At 45.8% G+C, this 15,436-nt stretch overlaps 2 non-coding genes across 2 annotated transcripts; one reads left to right on the top strand and one right to left on the bottom strand.

Moving 5' to 3' along the window:
• Window positions 1–5,421: 5,421 nt before the first annotated feature.
• On the bottom strand, window positions 5,422–5,493 carry TRNAQ-CUG (transfer RNA glutamine (anticodon CUG)). The gene has a single exon. It is a non-coding gene; the product is annotated as a tRNA-Gln (tRNA).
• An 8,616-nt stretch (window positions 5,494–14,109) lies between these two features.
• TRNAQ-CUG (transfer RNA glutamine (anticodon CUG)) lies at window positions 14,110–14,181 on the top strand. The gene has a single exon. It is a non-coding gene; the product is annotated as a tRNA-Gln (tRNA).
• The last annotated feature ends 1,255 nt before the right edge of the window (window positions 14,182–15,436 follow it).

Consider the following 15,436-nt stretch of genomic DNA (forward strand, 5'->3'; position numbering starts at 1 on the left):
TTTTTAAATTCAGTGTTAATTTAATTCAGCGACTGATTTAGTAGACACGGATATAAATTAATAGAAACATTCGTTTTTCTCCTCTTCATTTTTATATCTTAAACTCTCCCACATCTTTTAAGTTGTATGTACCATTTGTAGTAGAGTGCATTTAATGTGTTTGTTTTCTCTCTGTTATTTGTGCGTGCATGTGTGTGTGTGTGTGTATGTGTCTGTGTTTTGTTTGGTATGTAGGAAGGACTGGATAGCTAGTGTTTAACACTGCACTAAAATATTTGTCATCTTATTCCCTTAGTATGTTGTCACATAAGTTTAATTTGAAGTATAAATTTTGAATGATACCTCTCAACTTCAACTTTTTACCACTGTCACCATCAAGGACATTATTCTACTTTTCTCTTTCCTTCTGTCTTTACCTGCCACTTCTGATAGTATTCTAGTGGTATTTCAACCTAGTCAAATGTACACCCTTTACGTACTATTTTTCCCACCTTGTCCCCGCCCCCTCCCCATTTGGTTTTAACTTCAGAAGAAAGGAGGGTATGTGCAAGAGCTGGAGGGGGTGCCCATGGGGCCCTTTAGGGACCCATAGGTTCACAGGAGGGCTGCCCCACCCCAGGAGTGTCAGCGGCCTCCTCGCAGAGGTCCCAGGGCCCATGACACACCGGCTTAAATCTTCATAACATATATTCAGTGGTGACCAGGTCTTCATATCTCTGGGTTTACTTGGTGACTTCTTGACGTGTAAAGTTCATCCGTCAAGTTTCCTAATGGTGGAAATGAGGACTCTTCAACGTTGGCATATTTAGTGTTCATTTTCTCTTGCTTTGATACATGGACAGCTTGGCTGAATGTGAAGGACATGCCCACAGTGACTTCTATTGAGATTTAAAGAAACATTTTCCTCCTTGGGATGTTTTGTTGAGACATGGAATATAATTTGATTTTCTCTTTCACTGGGGTAAAGGGAGTTTGAGCGCTTCACAGGAATTTTTTTCTTTAAAAAAATTCTTTCAGCTCTAATACAATGGGACTTAGAATTGAACATTCCAGTCCTATTTCTCCCAGATATCTATGACTTTCTCTCTGACCCTTTCTCATTATCTTTTATCCATTTCCTTTCTGTTCAATGCTTTCATTTTTCAATTCAATGTGTCCTATGATTGTAGACAAATAAGTTCCTTTATACGTTTTCATTTAGACTATTTTCCAGGGAATGTTCTTTTTCTTCAGTGTTTTCCTAGTTTCTACCAATTCTCATTTGGTCTTTGTGTCTAATTTTGTGCTCTGAGTTCCTTTTCTTGTGTACGTGAGCCAGAGTGTTTGTGTGTGTTTGTGTGTGTGTGTGTGTGTGTGTGTGTATCTAAAAAGGTTCTGTTTAGAATATTTAAGATATAGATACTATTTTATATGTTTCCTACGTTTTTGATTGATTCTGAGGAGAATCTTTTCATCAGCTGAAATCTCTAACTCTGTTTTTGTTTTTCTCTAATGTCACCTTAGAATAAATAAATGTCTGCTGTATGATTTTCCTTTCCAGCAGAGTAGGATTTATCTCTGAGAGAAATAGCAGATCTAGGTGGGAAGTGCTGAATCTTTAAGGAGCTTGGTCAATTTCTTTTGTCTAGATCTTTGTCTTGTGCAATTACTGTAGCAGATGTAAGGTTTTGGGGAAAGGCATGGTGTGTCTCCTGGTTCTGAGATTCTATTTCCTTCCAGTAGGACCTTTGACTTCTACTGGTTGCTTCATTCTTTCTCTTCACCACAAACATCCAAAGAACACTACCTTCATCTAGGTCTCACCGTGGCCCCGACAATTGTGCCTCACGAAGTTTGTCATCCTCTGGTCGTCTGCACTGCCGAACCCCTTCCTGGCCATTCCGCAGTCAACAGAGCTGTAGTCCACCAGGTCCCAGGCACGCTCTGAGTTTGTCCACATGCTCTTTTGTAGGGAATTTTACCTGGATTCCCTCCCTGCTGGCCTCTCCTCTTTGTGTGCAGTCTTGTCTGATCCCTCTACTGTTGTGTGGCTCCCAGGCCTGGCTAAATACAAACTACCTGGAGTCCGCAGTGTTCTGTGGCCCCAGGTTGTTCGGGGGAGCTGTCCTGTGTGGAGTCATTGACTCTCTAGCTTAATCCCTAGCCCTCTGAAATAGGTGTTGAGAGATTCAGCTGCTGTCATCCAGGTGGACCTGTACTCTCTCATCATCCTTTTTCAAATACAGAGTTTAATAATACACTGAAATTGACAGAATTATATAACAGAACATTCCCTCCTCTTTGTCAGTCACGTTCCACAATTATCACCTTGTGGCTGAACTTGTTTCTCTACAATCCTACCCACTTATCTTTTCCGCTATTATTTAAAGTAAATCTCAGACATCATTCTTCATCTGTAATTTTATGTTCTCCTAAATGAGGACTCTTATTGAAAGTGTTATTATAATATTACAGTTAGTCATAAATTAATGTAAAATCTTTAATGTCATAAAATAGTGTTCAAATTTCTCATTGTTATTTTTTAATCGATTTTGGTTTTTTAAGAGCACTTTCAGGTTTACAGCAGAATTGAGCAGAAACTACAGAGTTCCCACATGCCCTTCCACCCACACATATATAATCCCCTACCCTCAACATCTCTCAACAGTGTCTCCGTGCTATTTTTAAGTTAGTTTCTTTTCTTGGGATCCAAATAAAACCACAAACTTAATCAGTAGGATATGTGTTTGTATCTCTTGCAAATATGTTTCCCCTCAGTTTCTGGCTTCCTTCCTTTCTCTCTCACTCCCGCTCTCTCTCGCGCGCGCGCGCTCTCTCTCTCTCACACTCAAGGTAGCTCTCTCCTGGTCTCTTGCCATCCTCTTTTTTTTTTTTTCTAAATCATTAATTTGAAGAATTGAATAGCTTGCTCTGTAGCATTCCCGCCGTCTAACATGTACAATTGGCTGTACTTTAACAAACTCTTCTGAGCGCCATATTTTCTCTTTGTTGGTAGAAATTAGAGCAGTGCTCTTACAGAAAGAAAATGCAAGGCACATACGCAATTTAAATTTTTCTAGTAGCTACACTGAAAACTAAGAAATATAAGCACACAAGAAAACAAACACCCTTCTACACGGCTACCTAATGCTACACATTAAAGGAAACATAATTCCAGCAAAGTTTTAAAGTTGTATTCAATAGGAAAATATTCTGTATCTTCAGTTTTTAAAGTTACACTTAAATGAATTATAAATACAAAAAAGAATTTAAATAATTATAATTAAAATTCCTCAGTCCTACTAGCCATATCCTACGTATTCAATAGCCACGTGTGTCTAGTGGCCACTACTTTGAACCTGGCAACTATAGACACTTATCAGATTTATGTTTGAGATTTTGGAGAGACCACCTCAAAAGTGGTGTGTGCTGTCTGACCAGGAGGCACATCAAGTCCTGTGTGTTTCTTCTAATAATATTAGCAGCCCTTTAACTTCAAGGCCTAGAGCCACTAATTGGAGAAAAATGCTGCTATTCCATCATCATGTATTATTTACCTGGAAAACTTTTAGAAAGAGAAACTTCCCCTAAAAACTAAAAACTATTTAGTTACTTAGTGGTATAGTCTGTAGAGAAAACTTTAGCTTAATGAGCAGATCCCGTAGCATCCTCTGTGGTCACCGATTAGTTTATTCCTTTTCTCTCCCCTGTGCTAATATGAAATCAAGGTTTCAACCACACTGAAGTATTTCAATCCATTGCAATGTAGTCTTTACTGATACTCCAGTTATTCTCCTTCAGCAGTGAAAGTGACTTTAAGATGGTTCTTTCATCCTTTTGATGAGATCCTAATAATCTTTGAGGCCTTGCCTGATCTGATACCAGTATGATAAGGTGCTTATGTTCTCATCTCGAATATTTACTGCCTCTGACCTGGACTCAGTCATTTCTCTACGAATTTTGGGGGGTGAGGGGTTGTGCAAAATGTTATTGCCAGATTAAATTATGTATTCCAGCGATATTGATTGGAATTGGTTTATTTCTAGGCCTATCCAGTGGACAGAACTATGAAAAACACATTCAGATTTCTATGTATTCATACATTCACAAACATTCACAATTCAAATTCAAAACTCAGGCTTTTTATTGAATATCTTTCATCTGAATGTCTTTAATAATGGCATTTATGTTCTTAGGAACAATAGAAGTGATAGAAATACAGTATCCCCTTCACTCCCACATCATATGGACAAAAGAATAAAGAAATACAAGCAATGCCACTAACAACACCATTGAGGAAAGCAGTTTTTGGTTTTGTTATAGTCATGGGGTACACATACATTATTGTGTTTTAGTCTCTTGGGGTAGTTCTTATCCATACGGCGGTTCCACAAAAGGGATACGCAGGTTCATTTGTCACATGTGTTTTCAATGGCTAGAGGCAACATTTTAAAAATTCAATTTACTTTTATGATGATAAAAAAAATGAATGTGGTTTCCAACTCAAATCCAACCAAAGAAGGTATATTCAAGGATGGTCTAGCCTTGACTATAAGACCTGCAAATGTCTCAGAGGCCTGGGCGGTAATGGTTCAGGGACCCCTTGTCTCCACAGACACTGAAACCCATGGCCTGGTCGCCTCTTACTGGCTGAGCTTGGGATGAAAGGACAAGTTCTAGGAGTCAGGTTTCAAATCAGCCTAACCGCAGCTTTTTGTGTCCAGTGGGGATTTAGGAGCCAAAAATTCTGAATAAAATGGGAATGAGCTGGAATAGAATCAGTTAAAATTCGGAATAAAATAGGATATCTGAATAAAACCCAGGACTTCCAACTCAGGTCTGCAACCATCTAGCCGAAAACCAAGACACAGGCTTCCCCCTGGCTGATGAGTGACATCACAGCCCCTCACACCGACCATTTACTTACAGGGACGATCGCGCGGTTGTAAGACGTGCGGTGTGAAGCCCCTCGTGATGCAGGGTTCAGGGGGCGCAGCCTCTGCCCTTTACCCCCGAGACGCAGGGTGACCCGACGAGGGGGTGGCACTGGCGCTGTCTCTGTGCCCTCGGCGGCCGAGCGAGGCCCTCCGATGTCCCGCGACGTGCAGAGCCGCTGGGGTCCAGCAGAGACACCCCGGACAGGGCTCCCCCGACTGTCCACGCCCGTGTGGACCCCGCCTTCCTGAGAAGCCAGTTTCCAGGACCCCGACTCTTGAGGAGACAGCAGAGTACGGGGTACGCGGGCCCGGGGTCAGCACCTGGCGCTTACAGCCTCCTTCCGAGGACGGCGAAGGTCCGGGTCCAGGAGCAGGACGGAGAGGGAGGCGGGAGCGGGAGAGCGCGTCCCCTCAGCGCGTCCACTCAGCGCGAGTTCGCTTTCCCGCAGCAGCGGGAAAAGTTCGGGCTGCGGGATAAAAGACCGTTGGGCGCGGCTTAAAAGAAAGGTCCCACCGAGCCTCGAACTCGGATCGCTGGATTCAGAGTCCAGAGTGCTCACCATTACACCACGGAACCGCAGGCCGGCCCATTGCTCCCGTCTCGGAGCTCGGGGCTTCCTGGGACTGCCCTGCCCTGGGACCCGAGGTGCAAAGCGTACAAATCCCGCCGGCTTCCGTCGGGAACAGATGCCTCTTGTTGGGAATCGGGTTCGAACCGCAGCGGCAGGGGCCCCTAAGTCGCTGGAACCCAGGCCACTCACGCCCTGTGGGTAGTTGCCTAACAAGAGTTTGCCTGCTCAACGCACAGTGAGACCAGATAAACCGAAACATTGGCGTTTGGAGGAGAGAAAAGTTTATTGCGGGACCCAGCAAGGATAAATGAAGCTGGTGCTTAAAAGGCCGGTGTTCCCTGATGGTATTCAGGGCAAAGTTTTCATAGGCAAAATTTGTGGGGAGGTCATCAGAAATGTGTAATCCTCCTCTAGTGGTTGGTGGTGAGGCAACAGGGATCTCAGTCATTAGCCTTCTTGTTCCAGCCAGGCTGGGATCCACGTGTTTCTACTTGGCCTGAAGTTCCATCCTCCAGCTGGATGGGGGCCTTAGTTCCTCTAGAACTCAGAAATTTGTATCAGAGAGTCAAGCATATTCCTTGAGGAGGAATCAGGACCCTGCCTCATTGCGGCACTATTGATTCCCGACCGCCTTTTCTGTGTTTCTGCATTTCCTCACTCCTCTAACTAGTATTTAAATCTGCCTTTTGTAACTCAGGGAAGGCCTACGAGGCTGAAACCTTTCCCCTACAGACAAGTAATGGGGGACACAGAAAAGGCTTTTGTACAAGGGAGGGCCCCACAGGGTCCTGCCCGGTTTCACTTCCCCACTTTTCTTTGATACTCTCGCATCTTAAAGGGAACAGGTGTTGGACAATAAGGGGAGAACGTTTCAGATAGAGAGGTTACTCATAAACCCGGCAGATTAACTCGGTTTTAGGGGGAACTCAGTTTCAGGGTGTGGTTGGGTGTAATCCTATGATAAGCCTATTGTAGGATTTGGGCTTTGGTTGGGTGATTTGGTGGAAGGTGGGAGGAAGCCGGGTTTGCTGTATGTTGAATACTGTTAGCATGGGCAACTTTGTGATTGGAGTTAAGAAGTAACGGTCATTTCCTTATGAAGAGATGAGGATGTTTGAGATTTTGTAGGTTGCACAGTGACCTTGCTTTTGTCTGTGATCTGACAAAATTATGAGGTAGCCCTGTTTTACCTGATTTTATCAAGACCTCAGAAAAATCTTCTCTGAGGTTGATATTCTGTATCTGAGATTGTTTATTTACAACATGAGAACAAGTCAGGGTGTGAGTGTCAGGTCAGTCATTGTAGGGCATCGCAGGCTGGTGTTTTTCTTTCTCACTGGAAATCCCTTAAAGAGAGGAAGGGAAAAGAGAGCACTGTAGTCTCTCAGGCTGTAGGTGCAAACCTGACTGGTTAACAGTGTGACTTGACTAAGTTTCTGGAATTTTCTGCAGCTCAATTTCTCACTTAAAATTGGGTCAATTAGTTCTTCCTCCATGGGTTGTCCTAGGTTTTAAATGAGATATGCAGATAAGGCATTGAGCCCAGTCCTTAGCTCACAGTAAATACTCAATACACATTAGCTTTTATCAGTCCATCACTGTCAGCATTTCTATCATCTGCTTTGTTCTTTTAAACAACTGCAGACCCTTTAGAGGTATGAATGGATTGTTATAAATGTTCTCCAATCGATGGACATGAAATTGGCTCCAATATTTATTTATACACATAATACTGCAGGGGACATCTATATATTTCTGTATCTTATGCAATCGTAACTCTGTAGACTATGGTGATCGGCTCTAGGAACCACATTGATACTAAAATCTGCAGATGCTCAAGTCCCTTATATAAAGTGATGTAGTATTTGCATGTAACCTATGCACGTCCTCCTGCATACTTCAGATCATCTCTAGGTTATTCAAATACCTAACACAATGTAAATTCTATGCAAATACACCCGACAAATTTAAGTTTTGCTTTTGGAACTTTCTGGTAACTTTTATCTGAATATTTTTAATCCATGATTCATTGAATTTTTGGATATGCAACCCACAGAGAGGGCCAACTGTTTCTCCATCATCACTTATGTAAGTATTTCCCTAGTATATATTCCTGTAGAGGAAATTGCTCAGTTTAGAAATATATTTGTACATACCTATCTAATTTTGCTAATCCCTGTCCTATTTCCTTGAAAAGATGCTTTACCAATTCATATTCCCAATCAATTATGAGCATATCTTCTCCACCCTCTTGCCAACACTGAATAGCCTCTGCGCCTACCATTTATTTTTGTCAACAATTAACTCCTTATTGAGAGATTTCTTCAAGTGAGTTCACAATCATTGGCTTAACTGACATCCTGGAAAAGGTGAAATCATATGCTTTTTCTCTATTCTAGTTCATGACTGCTCTGTTCTTTCAGATCATCTGAGCCAAGTGCAGTGCAGACCTATCACTCATGCTGGGAAATGCTGCTGGCTGCTGGGTTTGATCATTGTTCTGAATTTTGAGGGTGAGGGACTGATTGACAGAAGAGATTTGAGGTTGGATTTACTTGACTTCCTTTGACAGAGAGCCCAGGCTTCAGTAAAATGAGAGATCACTCACCATGACGAGTGAGGTCTCCAAGACTCGGCTTGAGCAGAAGAAAAATTGGAAAACAGAGACATACAAGTTTAAATTTTCATTAGAATAGGACTTTAAAGATAGATCTTTAATTTTAGCCAAAATAAGAGGAAAAATTGCATTCAGAGTACTTTGTTTGGGGGAATCTGGAGCCATTGATCTCCTTGAGTTCCTTCATCTATGCTGGTAACTGGTGCTCAGCATAAAACCTTGCCTGGTCAGCTCAGGAGAACAAGGAGCATTAAAAAAATCTGCCACAGATAACAGAGATAGATGATGGATTCTTGGATAATGTTATGTGGAGTTAAGTATTGCACTCTTTATTCTTTAGCAGCTAGGTTCATGACATTAAAGAAACATTCCTCTGATACCTGAAATGCCCTTTACGATGTCCTTCACATCACAAGAGCTTGGAAACAGTCATATAAAGGTGAGCATAAGATTTTTAGTGTGATTCTTTGATTTGTTTTTTGCTTTGCAGCAATTAGCATACAGGTTTCTGGTAATTAAAAATTAGGAGAGTAGAGATAAGCCTCTGAAGTAGTTACTTACTGCTGCATATTAACAGATTACAAGAACAGTGGTTTAAAACAATGTGGATATATCTCACAATTCTGTAGATAGAAGTCTAGAAGGATGTGGCTGGGTTCCCTGCTCACAGGATTGTCCTCCCCACTGAATAGGGCTGATGTTGACCATGTCCTGTTTCTGATCATCTCTCATTGGGTGCTGCCCTGCTGGTCTCATGCTCCTCTGGGATCCTCTTTGTTATCCTGACTTCTATCAGTCATGATTTCTTTCAGCTCACCTGAAAGAAAGGTAGCTTAGAGAAAGCCCAGAACTCTGGTCCCCAGAAATGATCTCTGCCACCTCTTTTTCCAAGAGGAGAAAAAAAAAAAAATAACAGGTCTTCACAGAGAAATGATCCCCCTGAGGGCTGAGATCCCCTAGAGGGGGAAACCTAAAGGACAATAGAGGCACTAAAAGCCCAGATGGGGGGATCCAGGTCCCTTTGTGTCCCACCTCAGGAAGGCACTCCTCCTGGAAAAAGGGACCTTTCCTACTGACAGGTCACCTTGGGCAAGGGACTTGCTTTGTTCAACTGAATCATTCTTATTGCCACTAGGACTTTTGTTCTTTCAGATCATCTGAGCCAAGCGCAGTGCAGACTTACCACTCATGCTCGGCAAATGCTGCTGTTCCAGGCTGTTTCTTTAATGTATAGGCCTTTCCCTTGCATGAGAATCTCCTTGGAATTTTTGCCTAAAAGTAGTTTCTTGGACCTTACCCCCAGAGATTTTTAACAGGCACCACAGTGACTGTGATGTAGGTGGGTAGCTAGTGCCCAGGGATGGGAACCCTGTCTGCTGCGTCATACTGCATTTACTCAGCCAAGGTTAATGCTACTTTCTCTATTACATTATACGTCTTTCTCTGTTACACATGAGATCAATATGCTCGACTGTAATGAAATCACCATGTAAAGCAAAGGGTACCTGGTGGAGTTGGTATTTGCATCTTGGACTGCTTTTCCTCTGTCTGTGCTTTAATTGTCTCAGCACAGACCCAGGATAGGATCTGACTGGAACTAGACTGGTTGGGACTAGAAGACTGGTAAAACATTAGTTATTCCTGGAAACTGTTATTTATCCACCTGACATTTAGTAATATTTTATCTGGCAGGATCTTTTTTTTTTTTTTTTTTTTTTAACCTGGCACGCTTTTGAGGAGGCACCAAGGAGACTGGATGAACAAGGCAGACAAGTGCCTTCTCTCAGGAGGACTATCTTCTAGCACAGGAGCCAGACATTTGACAAGGAATGGCATAAATACTATTTAACTGTATCTGTGATAAACTTTGTTTGTATTCATATATTCCTTTGTCCCATTGTGTCAGCCAGGATTGAAAACTGACGGAGTATAAATAATAGGACTAAGGAACTGTGATAAAAGAATTGCCCCAGAAAAGGTCTTTCAGATATTTTTGTTTGAAAAGTAGAAATACTGATGTTTGATCCAACGTCCCCCGAAATTCAGCTGCGAGTTTCTAAGGGGTATGTCGGGTGCTTTGGACAGGGAAGCTTTGATCAAGGCTTTTGTGGTGGTTTTGCTGCCAGTAAGTGGTTTAGGAGCTTGGGAAAATCTTCTGATGGGTTTTCTCATCAGTAAGATAAGGTTGTTATCCAGATTCTCCAAGGTCCCTTCCTGCTCAGTTTTTCCAGAGTGCATGAGGGACTGAGATTCATGTTAAATGTGTCCTGAGAAATGCAGGCAAGACCTGACCTCGGTCCCTTGTCTGTGTATCTCCTACAGGAGCCTGAGCTGAGCCTACACGCTGAAAACACAGAACTTGAGGGGAGGAGATGAAAGGAAGAAAATCAGCAGGTTTGGAGACAGAATAATTCAAAGAAGGGCAAGGTACTGGTGGAGGAAGGTGGTTGCCAGAGGAGGTGAGAATAATGACAACCTAAGCTCATAAAAGTCAAGGGAAAGTGAGGGATGCACAGAGCATCATCCAACTCTGAAGGAGCAGCCTGAGTGGAGCAGAGAGGACTGGGAGGGTAACGTACTCCACAGTGACTTGTGCACCTGCCAGGGAAAGCCACAGGCTGGGCCAGGGATGGTTTATACTGCTGGGAAGCACCAATTCCAAGAGAAGGAGGAGGTGCCATGAGGCTCTGCCCTGGACCCCCAACCTCGAGCTTGGAGCTGCCCTCACAGTGGATGCCTTCCAAGTAAGTGTGGGCTTAGAGGGATAAATGATGTTTCGAGAAGGATTGGAGATGTCCATTTTTGCCTTAAACAGTTCTGCACTACGGCCAGAAGGGGCCAGGGTAGGAAGACCTTAGATCTGAAGCAGAGATAGTAATGGTATCTTCTGCATTTACAGTCTGAAAGGCTTTGTACACAATATGTCTTAAATATTTGTTGAGTGCTTCTTTTTTCTTAAGCTGTGTTAAATTTCTTATGTTGAACTTGGGAGTTCAAATATCGATAAGATTTCTCTGAGGAAATAAAAGCAGTGAGAAGAACACAAGTGGATACTTTCAACAAAATGTGGTGGCTCTTTGCAGTTGGGTGTTGTGGCAGCCAAGAGGATGGGAGGGTAGGCTGAGGACACTTCTTCCTGGTGACAGAGTGAACCATCGAGAAGAATCCCTGAGGACAATCCTGTCTTCTGAGACACCACGATGAGTGTCATAGGGCAAGGACAGTGTAGGGCAGCCTCGCCTCCAAGGAAGGGGATTGCTACATCCTGGGAAAAAGCAGAGGAGCATCCCTGACAAGACACTGGAACAGGAATATAGTAAAGATAATTGGGAAGTTGCAACCAGTTTTATTCAAACAGTGAATTATCATTGCTGAGAACCTCCTTAGCGCTTGACTCAGTGCCAGGAGTCATGAATGCAGGGATGAACAAAATATCTCAACTTTCACAGAGCTCTCAGCCCAGTAATCAGAAGTGGTGAGAAGTGTAGTGGTGATGGCTTCACTGGAGAAAGTGGCTGATGCTGCCTAGGGATGATCACACTCGTGGTGCCGGTCCCCCTTCTTTTTTTCCCAAAAGCTGGGTGACCTGTCCTGGGCCAGAAACCCTGGTTTCTCAGACAGATTTCAGCCTCTAGTGGTGCATTATTTAGAAAAAAAGAAAAGGAAAGGAAAAGAAAGAAAGAAAGAAGAAAAAGAGGAAGCCAGGTGATATAACAGAAACATCTGTCATCCCTGGGCTGGGAGAGGCAGTCACCTGGCCACACAGGTCTCTCTGAATTCAAAATCTCTGTGGTGTTTCTGCAGTGAAGGACTAACATAGTCCACTCCCGTCCAAGTGGAAATCAGGGAATGGGACCGTTTTCAAAGAAAATGTTCCCAGTTGGTTGACTAGGGCCTTAATCCTCATTAAACCTTGCTGGTCCTCAACTCACAGTCTGGCACTTGAAAGGAATGCAACAGTTTTTTCCAAAGTGACTTAGAAGGGGAGCAGGGAGGTTTATCTTCCAGGAAAATGCCCCAGAAACGCCCTCCAAGAACTTACCTAAACTCCTGATTATACTAACCTAGTGTGTTATTAACCATTAATTGTCAGAGGAGGCTGAGAACGCCGTCCCCAACTACCACAAATTACGCAGTGTTTCCCACATTTGAGGAAGTGACAGGGGTCAGCACACCTGGAGTGCAACAGATAAGCTTCATGCTGGGAAAACTGCCGTCCTGATCATGTATTAGTACCCCACTAGCACAAAACACTGATAATAGGGGAAATTCTGTTAGGGAGAAGAGAGCATATGTGAAACTGTGTACTATCTGCTCAATTTATCTGTAAACCTAAAACTGTTCTAAGAAATCGTGTTTATTAATTTTTTTAAGTAAGGATGCAGCACCCTAAAATCTTGGTGTCAGTGGCATCCTGTAATTGCTAGTTAATGCTGAGTTTTCGGGTGCACCAACCTGGGAGTCTGACCAGTTGGTGATTCTCAGCCTCCACTAGCCTGGCAGTTCCCCTACAATCCAGATGTCTGATCAAGTAGGTCAAGGTGCCCTCTTCGCTCCAGAAGGTGCAGAGGGACCAGTGGCATCTGGTGAGACCCCGAGAATCCATCGAGCCGGGCCGAACTCCGTCAATACCCTGGGCAACTGAGCTTCCACAGCCACCAAACACACCACCACAGGAGCAAAGCAAGTGAGGACAAGAACTATGAGCCACAGGAGGAGGTCGCTGCCTGAAGCAAAAAAGCACCTCAGGAGGGAGGCTTGGTGAATTGGGGGAGACTCAGAAGCAGGAAATGAGTGGAAGTAAGACCAGAACGTTCCCTGCTGGGCTTGAAGCACAAGTCTTCCAATCAGCAGTCCTAGGCTCATAGGCTCCTGTTGCGCTCAGAGCCAGCGGAGGGAACCTGCTCCCCAACCCCTGCCTCCTGGGCTGGAAGCTCCTTCGGACCCGCAGGCCATGAACACACCGGGTCTTGACGGGGCACACTGGGGCCCTGACACGAGCGAGCGGCACTGGACGCCCCACGGCGGGGCCCGGGGCCCACGGCCCTGGCCGCCTGCTCCCCGCCGCCCCGGAGCCCCCGCAGGTGCCGACCCCGCCTCTCGGGCTGAAGTCCCCCATGTGCCACCTCCCCTGCGCTCCGCCGGCGCGCTGCACCCTCCGCAGAAAGGGAGGCTGTGAAAGGCTTTCCAAACGGGCAGCTCTTGGAAACATTCAAACTGGCAACTCAAGCCTTTAAACGTCCCGAGGGGGAAACGTCTAGAGGCCCGTCGGGCACCGCACGGAGCTCCACACCCGGTACCGAGCCAGGCCTTCAGTCTTGGGAACGCGGGAGGCCGGAGAGGGGAGACCTGGAAAGCTGAAGAGGAGAAAGAATCCAGGGAGGAAAGAGCCCAGAAGAAACGCGGTCACCTGCTTTTCCCCGACGTCCCCCCGCGGGGCGGGCGCGGCCAGGCTGCTGGCGGGGCGCCGCGTAGGGGCCTCTGGGGTTCGAACACGACTCCCAACAGAGAGAGGAATCTGTCCCCAGGGGAAGCCGGCAGGGCTTGCACCCTTTGCACGTCGGGTGCCAGGGCAGGGCAATCCCAGGAGGCCCCGAGGGCTGTTCTGAGGGTAGTCAGAGCTCTCAGCGCAGCGGGAAGAGGACAGTTGAAAACAAGAAGGGAAGAGGAAAGGGACACTTTTTGTATTTAGTTATGTTTTTTTTTTTTTCCCCGGGTGAGAATTTTGCCTCAGGGCAGAAAACTCTAGCAATCCCGGCAGAGCAGCTGGACTTGGGGCAGGTCTAAAAGCCGTGCCTGTGGCTCACCCCCGAGAGGGCTTCGTCTCCTCCACGACGTACAAACCCGCAGAGACGCGCCGAGGGAAGGCGAGCGAGGCGCCCCCTAGAGTCGCGGAGGAAGCGAGCTCGGGGCGGCGTGAGCGAGCGCCCGGCAGGAGGCGGGTCCTGGGCCCGCGGGGCTGCGCGCCGCCTGGCTCCGCGGGGGGGGCGCCGGGCCGTCCTGCGGTTCCATGGTGTAATGGTGAGCCCTCTGGACTCTGAATCCAGCGATCCGAGTTCGAGTCTCGGTGGAACCTTCCCTTTAGGCCGCGCCTAACTGTCTCTTATCCCGCAGCCCCAACTCCGCCGCTGCCGGAAAGCGAACCCGCGCCTCAGATACGTGCTGAGTGGACGTGCTCTCCGGCTCCCGCCTCCCGCTTTCTGCAGCTCTCAGACGCGACGGTTTCGGTCCCAGGAAGGAAGCTGCGCGGCCAGAGTCCCTCTGGCTCCCGCCGCCGCCTCAAAGCCGCGTCCCCCGCGGTTTGCCGGCTCCTCCTCAGGAGTCGGGGTCCCGGAATCGGGCTTCTCTGGGCTGCGGCGTCCCGGCAGCGAGCAGATGGGGGGCACCCAGCCTGGAGTGTCCCCGCTGGACCAGGGCGACTGTGCCCGTCGCAGGACATCGGCGGCCCCGGCCCGGCCGCCGAGGGCGCAGAGACAGCGCCAGTGCCACCCCCTCGTCGGGTCACCCTGGGTCTCGGGGGTAAAGGGCAGAGGCTGCGCCCCCTGAGCCTTACACCGCAAGGGGCTTCACACCGCACGTCCTGTAACCGCCCGATTGTCCGTCCCTGTGAGTAAACGGTCTGTGTGAGGGGCTGTGATGTCCCTGATCAGGCAGGAAGAAGCCTGTGTCTCAGTTTTCGGCTTGATGGTTGCAGACCTGAATTGGAAGTCCTGGGTTTCATTCAAATGCCCTGTTTTATTCCGCATTTTAATTGATTCTATTCCAGCTTCTTCCGATTTTATTCAGAATTTCTTAGTCCAGCGTCCTCATTGCATACAAAGCTGCTGTTAGGCTAAAATTTGAAAATCCACTGCTGAAACCTTGTCGTTTCATCCAAAGCCCAGCCAGAAAGAGAATAGACCATGGGTTTCAGCGTCTGTAGAGATCAGGGTTTCCTCATCCATCTCCCCCCAGGCATTTGAGACACTTGCAGATCTTGTAGTGACGGCTAGACCATACTCGAATATACCTTGTTTGGTTAGATTTGAGTTGGAAACCACATTTCTTTTCTTTATCATTACAAAAGTAAATTAAATTTTGTTTTGTGTTTTTAATTGACATATAGTCAGTTTACAATGTTGTGTCAATTTCTGGTGTACAGCCTAATGTTTCAGTCATACATATACATAGGTATATTCGTTTTCATATTCTTTTTCATTATAGGTTACTACAAGATATTGAATATAGTTCCGTGTAACTTGTTTATTTTATATATAGTACTTAATATTTGCAATCTGAAACTCCCAATTTATCCCTTCCCACCCCCAGTAAATTAAATTGGTAAATGTCAC

Source organism: Camelus bactrianus, chromosome 9, assembly GCF_048773025.1.
Source record: "Camelus bactrianus isolate YW-2024 breed Bactrian camel chromosome 9, ASM4877302v1, whole genome shotgun sequence".
In the NCBI taxonomy this organism is placed as follows: domain Eukaryota; kingdom Metazoa; phylum Chordata; class Mammalia; order Artiodactyla; family Camelidae; genus Camelus; species Camelus bactrianus.